Consider the following 250-nt stretch of genomic DNA (forward strand, 5'->3'; position numbering starts at 1 on the left):
CCCCCTAGCGGTCACGGTGGGAACGACGGCGGTGGGACGGGACGGAGACGGACAGGGAGAGGGAGAGGGAGAGGGACAGGGAGAGGGACAGGGATAGGGACAGGGAGAGGGAGAGGGAGAGGGAGAGGGAGAGGGAGAGGGAGAGGGACAGGGAGAGGGAGAGGGAGAGGGACAGGGAGAGGGAGAGGGAGAGGGAGAGGGAGAGGGAGAGGGAGATGGAGAGGGACAGGGAGAGGGACAGGGAGAGGGA

Source organism: Corapipo altera, unplaced genomic scaffold (assembly GCF_003945725.1).
Source record: "Corapipo altera isolate COAL_440 unplaced genomic scaffold, ASM394572v1 61022, whole genome shotgun sequence".
Taxonomy (NCBI): Eukaryota; Metazoa; Chordata; class Aves; order Passeriformes; family Pipridae; genus Corapipo; species Corapipo altera.